We start from the raw sequence: 6,938 nt of genomic DNA, 5'->3' as shown, positions 1-6,938 counted from the left end.
CTCTCTCTCTCTCTCTCTCTCTCTCTCTCTCTCTCTTTCTCACTCCCGAGGTTTCTTCTCAGTACACCACGGAACATGCGTGTTTTTCAGACCGTTGGATTTTCCAATGTTTGGCGGTCGTACGACCGCCACGTGTTTCCAAAGTATGGTTTTGGTCCAATCAAATATCGGCGCACCTCCACCGTCCGATTAGGTTATTAAAACCCAAGTCAAAATAGCGTACAACATGTAGTTAATTACTTAACTGAAGATGATAATGATCACACGTCATTTCATTAATTTATTCAAACCTACAAACGAAAATTCTTATCCACACGCACGCCCAATCAAATCAATCACACAATAAATATAATAATTATTATATAGTTAATATTTTATTTTAAATTAATCGTCATAATATATTATTTTTATACACATATAATAAATAATATTTTATATTTTATAATATATATTATGAATAAATATATATATATAAACTAACATCACAGTGTAATTATTATTCAAAACAAAAATTAGAAGGCAAAAAAAAAGAAAATAAACTTAGGTTACTCCTCTTACTACAGGACGCTTACCTAGCCAACGCTTGGATCCGGCTCTACCCAAACTTTTCTGGTTCGCCCCAACATTCCCCACTTGTCCGACTGTTGCTGAGCAATTTTTGGATATCAAACGGACCTCCCCAGAAGGTAATTTTAATGTGGCCGATTTCCCTTCTTTTGCAATCAGTTTCGTTACAGCACCCGCTGCTCTAACTAATTGTCCACCCTTTCCAAGTGTGATTTCTATGTAATGTATGGCCGTGCCTAGGGGCCCAGTGTAATTATTATTCAAAACAAAAATGAAAAGGAAAAAAAAAAAGAAAATAAACTTAGAGGTATTAGCGGCATAATAATAAATTAGTGTCGCGGTGTCATAACTATCGTTTAGGAGATAAAAAGACATTCTTTTATATATTAGTATAGATAAAAACGATAACATATTATTTATTGAATGAATCGGTTACCAATAACCAATATTAAAAATTTATATTTAACAATAACCGATAATTATAATAATTATATAATAATCATCAATACCATATAATTATATATGATCAACATCTACTATTAAAGTAGAATAACATCTCGCACATTGGTAGGGTTCAAACTCATGATCTTAAAGTCATTAATTTTGTCAATTGAGTCAGACCTCATGGGCCACTTTCATTGGATGTTATATCAATCATACGATAAGTATATTATATTTATCATATAATTAATTTATATATAGTTGAATCCAATCTGAATAAAAATTTCCCAAATAGTAGTTAAAGTTGGTTTGACAATTAAAGACAAATATAAACCTCCAAATCTTTCTCTTACCTACTCTTTAATGTAAATTTTTTTCTACTTCATTTTTCGTTTTTGAAACAGTGGTGAAAATAAAAATATGTTGATTGCATATTCTTTTTGAAAATATTTTACTATTTGAGATTTACTCTCATTCCAATCATACCAAATAATTTAATGAAAAACTATTATTCTCTCCCTTTCACTTTTATTTTTCTCACACTTAAACCAAACGAATCCTAAAATTTATACAGAATTGAAAACACAGATTGTTCACTTAAACCAGAAAATTAAAAATGAAAAAGAAAAAAGAAAAAACAAACATGGCCTTAGAGCCTGTAATCAATTACAAGACTAGAAAGATTACAAATAAATTAATTTTATAGATTTGAAATAAAGAGGTATCAACAATCTTCAAAAGAAAATCTGAAAAATAAATATTATTTCTGAAATTTTCTTTTTGAGCTTCGATCCAAGAGGTTAAAACTTATTACTGGATCGGATGAATAAGAAAGTTGTAAGAGAGTTTAATGCTAAGAAAGATATAGAACCATAGCAGTTACAATACGTCGTTGTCTTCGAAAACTTCGGACTTAATTTGTCGTTGTGTGGGAATGGAGCCTGGAGGCTCCCTTTTAGCATGAGTTGTGGCTTCTTAACTCGAAGTCATTTCTATTTGATTTAAACACTATAGTTTATTGTTTAAACGTCCAACCCGTTTAAAGGTTTGAATTATCAGAAAGGACAATTGTTTACTATTTAGTATGTTATAATGCCCCCCTCACGTGCAAAATCTGCACGTGGAATCTCTTTATATATATATATATAAATAGGTGGCAATAAGATTCAAACACAAAAACTCTTATTTAACTTGACTTGATAGCAGAGTAAAGAACATATCATCTAAAAATTTAAACTATTTAATATTTAATATCTTGATAATTATTTTGTGGGGGAGAGTCGTTAACCTAGCATGTCATATTTAAGCATTACTCGACCAATTAGCCAACCCAAAAGAGCACTTGCACTTTATTTTGGATCCATCCAGGTCGGAGGTTTATAAGGTCCAAATTTGATATGATCTTATTGCAAATTTATATTATAAAATTCAAATTTGAGATGACCCTATTGCAAATTTATATAGTTCAAATTTGATATGAACTTATTGCATAATTTGTACATTTTATCCCATAAAATCATGATGTCAACACGAGAAGAAAATTTATTATTTTCTATATTTTCATGGCTACGGACTATAAAGTCGTGATAAATAATTGTTATTAATTATAATTAAATAAAATTTATGCAAAAAAATATTCGTATAGATATATATTTATTTTGATAATAGTTCTCTCAAATTATTTATGTAATCTATAAACACAAATAAATTCAACGTTGATTTAGAAGCACATATTTTATTGAATTAATATATACTCCACATGTAATAAATGATATTATTAAATATTTTCACCAAAAAATAAATAGTCTTGAATTGATCAAATAAATAAGATTTTTTTTTTGGTAAATTATAATTTGTCATCCGAACTATATCCACTTTTATTTTTGTGTGTTAGCTTGCTATCTCAACTTTGCAAAATTTGTTATTTGCCCTATATGACTATATTTCGGTAGATTTTTTGGCTGAAAAAAATATTACATACAATGTTGCATATATGATATTTTACCCATACATTGCTCTTAAATATGATATGTGCATTGCATATGATGTTTTTTCAATAAAGAAAAAAAAATTGATAGAAAAACGTTTATATATGGCATAGTGTAAATTTCACAAAGTTAAAATGACAAATTAACATAAAAAAATAAATGATAAAATATAAACGCGAATATAATTCGGGTCACATATTGTAATTTACTCTTTTTTCTTTTTCCAATCAACACATTTTCTAGTATTTTACTTATAGAAGAATTTAATACAGGGGTTCATTTTTTTTTTTTTTGGGGGGGGCGTAACTATATGGGTTCGTTGATTAGTTATGTACAATATTTACAAAGTATTATGAATAATTTTTGTACATCTTACAACATCTTTGGACTGTAAATTTGTGATGGGAGTGCATTTTATTATAATTTCAAGTGATATTTTGTTATTTTTTGCGATTAAAATGCTCCTAATGAAGTGCTATATTTCAGTATTATCCCATAATGGATTAATGAAGTAGAAAAGGGAGAAAGAATATAAAAATCATCACTTGACAAATTTAAAGGATGAGTTAGACGCACCCACGCCTAAAACTGCGGGAATGCAATTGAAAAGGAAAAGTTCTAGAGATGAAATTTGGAAAGATTTTAGGCGAATTGGTATGTCTTTAGCTGATTGGAAACTACCTTTGCTGGAAAAATTTGTTTAGGACATTAGTTTTAATTCTTCAGAACTTTTAGTTTTATTAGGAATCAAATTTAGTTTTAATTAGATTAGGTAACTAGTAGTGGATATATATGATGTAATTTATCATATGGACAACTTTTGAACTTTTGCTCTTTCGAAATTTTATTCTCTTGTTTTTAGGACAAAATGTATAAAACCCCCATATATTTTAAAAAGTATACAAAAAAAAAAAAATCCTCATGTTATAAGAATAGGCTAAAAGTCCCATATATTTTGTAAAATTCAACAACAAACATCCCTTCCGTTGGTAATTAACGAAAGGTGCATTACACGCACTCTTTGTGCATATGTGGTATCTTTTTAACTTTTTTTACCTTTTTCTTAGGTTTTTTTACTAAAATGCCCTTTTTTATTTTTGTTTTTGTATTTTTTATTATTTAAAATTAAAATGTTAAATTATATTTAATTTATTCAATATTAAATATTAAACTGAATTATATTTAAATTCAAATAATTTTATAATTGTTAATTGATAAATCTAATTTTTTTTTAATTAACTAAAATATATCTTTAATTACAATAATTATTATTTTAATTACTCTTAATTAGCTAAAAAAATTAAATATTATAATTATTTAAAATGTTCTCAATTACCTAAAACATATTTTAATTAATATAATTATAATTAATTAAAAATTAAAAAAGAAAAAAAAGAAAAACCGAACGATTTTGTCCTTTTTCGCTGAAACTTGTTTCTAAGTTTCCAGCTCCGTCCGAACGAGTTTTCAATGGCCAAAGGTACCATTCGAATCCTCTTTTCAAGATGAACATTTTCATACCTTCAATTTGAGTTTTCGTCAATAAGAGAGATTGTGCTCAAGCCACGACCGTCAAACATGTTTTTCGTCGATTCGTCTCCGTCCGGTTGAATCTCGGTCTCAGACCACCACCATCAGACTCATCTCTTGAAGACGATTTTAAAGAAATCGGCTTCACTCAATTTGATAAAAAATTGACGAAAATACGACAATTTTAATAAACTGTGCCACCGCGACGAGATGGTGGTAGGGGCAGCACGGGGTAAGGGAATGGGGTGGGGTAGTTAGTTTTTTTAATTCGGGTTAAAAATTCGGTGAATGTTCAATTTTAATGAGCTGTGAGATCTAATCTATACTTTCTACTATCATTCATGTTTGTATTTGTGTTGCTCTCTATACTTTTATTACAAATAATTTGATTTATGAATTATAGGTACCGCTATATTTGTCGAACCAATTGAACCTACAAAACCATAGTTATTTATTTAATTTAATAACTAGTGGTAACGTAGCATAATTGATTATATTGTAGTTTTCAATTATATTGTGGGGAATGCACAATCTAACTTAAATAAATCCTAATAGAAATTTATTGGTTACAATTGGACCTTTATAGTTCTTAATATTACTGATAAATTAAATCTTGAGAATGTTTTCAAGGTTGTTTACTGATTAGGAATTTAGTCAATAGACGCTTCTTGACTATCGACAAAATAAGGAAATGTGAGGTTGTTAGGCCGTATCAATGACCATAACCAATTTATCTATGACGAATGATTGTCATCTTTGCATCTAGATTAACCGTGTGATTGAGCATGATCTTGTCTTTAACTAAAATATTTTTCTCATATTTACTCTCTTCTTAAGTGGTTCATTCTCTTTAATTTTAGACTTAGAGTTTAAACAAAAACCGTCATAATAGAGGCATTTTCATGTTAAAGGCCCCAAAAAATCACGCAAGGACACTAAAACACTCTCCAAACTGCATCTCTTGTGCATTTCATACACCTTCGGTCAGTTTCTAACGCTGAGTTTTATTTTGAAAATATAGGGAGATTTTCAACTTTCTTTAAAAAACACAGGTGGTAAATTAAAGTTTAGCCTATACATTATGAATAATTAGTTGTTAATTATCTTTAAAAGGTAAATTACGACGAGCTTCTATGAGGTTTGTATAATTATGAAGGCTTAAATATATTTTTAATTCTGTAATTTGGTACTTTGGCATTTTTATTATTTATTTCTTAGAGTTGCAAAATAATCCTATAACTTTATGATACTTCGCAGTTTTGGTCCTTCTAGTGTCGGGTTTTGTAAAAGTTGTTGGAATAAAATATGTGTCCCTCATGATTTTGATATTTTTATCATTTATCTTTATATGGGTTGTAAAAAGAGTCCTATAACTTTTTGACATTTCACAGTTTTGGTTCTTTCAATGTCGGATTTTACAAAAGTTGCCAGTGTGCCTCATTATTTTTTTTTTTAATTTCTCATCTATGTTGGCAAAAGTGAACCAATTAAAACAAAAACAACAATTTAAATAAACCACGTGAGGATCACATGATTTATTATAGCAATTTTTGTAAAATTCGGCATTGGAAGGGCCAAAAAAGTGAAATATCAAAAAGTTATAAAAACTTTTATAATTTTAGAAAGATAAAGGATAAAAATATCAATTCAAAATTACAGGACTAAAAATACATTTAAGCCTAATTTTGAATACCTTCTCGTTATTTGAAAAATTACCAATACCTCCTGATATTTTATAAAATTATGTAATTTTTGGATAAAGGTCTATAATTATCAATGTTTCCTTTACCGGAATTTGTTCTTTTTATTTAAGAAAAGATTAAAAATTATAAAAGAATCAGACAAGGTGGGTGGAAAAAGAATTAAAAACTTATAAGAAAAATATCCATTAAGTCCATAAAATTTTTTAGAAGAATTTAAAAAACAAATTTAATTAATAATTCATGTCCAGAGGGACATTTTGATCAGTTCATCATGAAAAATAAATAAAAATCTAACACGACTGTGTTATTATTAGACAATCACTATAATCAAAAAAATATTAATAATTTTTTAAATAATGAAACAATATATATAATTATGTCAAACTTCATAGAAACTGAATATCTATATGTGGATAGAGTTCTAACCCATAATTATAAAGTGATGCAACCTCAACTTTGTTAATTGTATTATGTACATTGGTCATACATGGAGCGCAGTTGTCTAGTTGGATTTGGCTGACCCACACAAAATCCAGTAAGAGAAGAACTCTTTTACATCTGCATGAAATCAACGGCTGAGATCACAAACCTGTATCCTCATCCGAAGGTTGGTAGAACTCAAGCGCAATCTCAGGGCTTACCATGTAAAACCCATATAAATCCTCTCTCTCTCATTCAACCTCCATGCAAATTTCTCTCTCTTTCTCTC

This window comes from Sesamum indicum, linkage group LG7 (assembly GCF_000512975.1).
Source record: "Sesamum indicum cultivar Zhongzhi No. 13 linkage group LG7, S_indicum_v1.0, whole genome shotgun sequence".
In the NCBI taxonomy this organism is placed as follows: domain Eukaryota; kingdom Viridiplantae; phylum Streptophyta; class Magnoliopsida; order Lamiales; family Pedaliaceae; genus Sesamum; species Sesamum indicum.
Note: the sequence above shows the minus strand (reverse complement) of the source record.